Raw genomic sequence first — 2147 nt, forward strand, 5'->3', positions numbered from 1 at the left:
ATGAGACACCAAGCTGACCTCAGTAAGATTTGAAATTCAGCGCAGATAGCCACAATTGATACCGCAAGGCAGTCTATCGACTCTAAAACAAATCTGCCTATTCGCCGTGTTGTTTGTAAAATTAATCATGTTAGCCCTTATAATTTACCCAAGGTATTAACAAGGTTCTTCACCCTTGGCGTAGAGACCCCTGCTGCACATACCTTGTAGGATTGTAATATTAGTAGTAAATAGGGTGGCGAGCTGGCAGAATTGTTAGCATGCTTAGCGGCATTTCATCCGTCTAAGTTCACACCGAGGTCAACCTTGCCTTTCATCCTTTCGATGTCAATAAAATAAGTACCGTTTGATCACTGGGGTCGATGTAATTGACTCCCCAGTAGCCTGAAATTGTCGGCCATACGCCAAAATGTGAAACTAATGTTAATAATAAATTAGCCTGTGATGAAAGAGTGCATTGTGAGAAATATAAATGCAGGCTAAAGCAATAGCCTTCATTTATGTGGTGGGTGGGAATCAAGTAGCAGACATCTAACTGAAGGGTCAGTGATTTGTATCCTGTCTTCAGCACTATTGTCTGTGATCAGGTCACTTAATTCTGCAACAGCTGCTTTTTTTCCCCTACTACCTTATCGTTGTAGACCCTTGAAATTAGGTGTCAAACTCTTCTCATCCCAGCAGGTTCAAAGCTGCGAAAATACAGCAAATCTGATCTCATCAGAGAATATGACAGTGTCCCAAAATGCTAGTGGCCTCTCCACCATCTCACTGGCCCAATCTTTTCTCTGCTTGATGTTGGCTGGTCGAAGTAGTGGCTTCCTTCTTGCTGCTCTACCATAGTAACCAAGTTTGTGGAGATACCCAACAGCTGTTCTGGGACTGACATCAACTTGTTCTGCTATGTCAGAGGCCTTGCAACGAGGATTATCCTTCACACTTCTCTTAGTTAAGAGAATAGTCCTGTCAGAGGGCCCTGGTTGATCTGGGCAAGGTGATGTGGACTTCTTTCCCTCTCTGGTGAATTGCACAATCACCCTATTAACTGTAGAAAGTGGGATCCAAAAGTTTTCTGCGATTTTACACTGACTATGTCCACCTTCAGAATGACCTACAATATGGCCTCTATGAAATTCAGACAGTTCCAAGGCTTCTTTTGTACATGGCATGATTAAACAGCCACATATAGAACCTGAAGCATAAAAATGTCAATTAATAAAAAATATTAACTTTTACAAGTTAGAATAAACATAAAACAATGTTTTATGAGGTGTCTATTTACTTGTCGTGTGTGTGTGTGTGTGCGTGTGTATATATATATATATATATATGGTTAAGAAGTTCACTTTGCAACCATGTAGTTTTGGGTTGAATTTACTATAGCCCTGGGCCGACCAATACCTTGAGAATGAATTTGGTAGACAGAAGTTGTGTGGAAGCCCATTGTGTATGTATGTGTGTATGTACATATACATATGTGTGTTTGTCTCCCCACCATCACTTGACAACCAGTGTTGGTTTGTTTCCATCCTCATAACTTAATTACGCCAAAGGATTAAATCATGATGTGACTGTTTTTCTTTTTCTTCCAAAAAGAAACCTTATATTTATGTAGATTTTCTGTTGACAGAACTTCCATATATTCCCACCAGTCTTTAATCTTTATTCAGTCATACTCTATATTAATCACACTAATCTTACATTTTCAATCAGACAATACTCACTAAGGGTAATGTCCCTCCATCTGAAACAAAATCTTCATGATAACATGCAAGATGTCTTTTACTTGTTCCAGTCACTGGACTGCTAGTGCTTGGGTGCCACCTTGAAGGATTTTAGTTGAACAAATTGCTTCCAATACTTGTTTTTTTTTTTTTAAAGTCTGGTAATTAAACAAAAGTTTACTAAGTTATGGTGACATAAACAAACCAACACTAGGTTGCCATATAAACAAAATCTAGTACACTCTGCTAAGTGGTTGGCATTAGGAAAGGCATCCAGCTGTAGAAACCATACCAAAGCAGACATAGAACCTGGTGGATCCCTCTGGTTTTATCTATCCTTATTAAACCATCTGGTCCATGCCAGTATGGAAAAGAGGATGTTAAATGATTATATATATATATATATATATATATATATATATATAT

At 38.5% G+C, this 2147-nt stretch overlaps 1 protein-coding gene across 1 annotated transcript in view; it reads left to right on the plus strand.

The window, feature by feature from the left end:
• The window catches only part of LOC106880269 (SET and MYND domain-containing protein 4), a 10027-nt gene that overhangs the window by 4137 nt on the left and 3743 nt on the right, over positions 1–2147 (plus strand). The window lies entirely within an intron of this gene.

The sequence above is a fragment of the Octopus bimaculoides genome, chromosome 15 (assembly GCF_001194135.2).
Source record: "Octopus bimaculoides isolate UCB-OBI-ISO-001 chromosome 15, ASM119413v2, whole genome shotgun sequence".
NCBI lineage: Eukaryota > Metazoa > Mollusca > Cephalopoda > Octopoda > Octopodidae > Octopus > Octopus bimaculoides.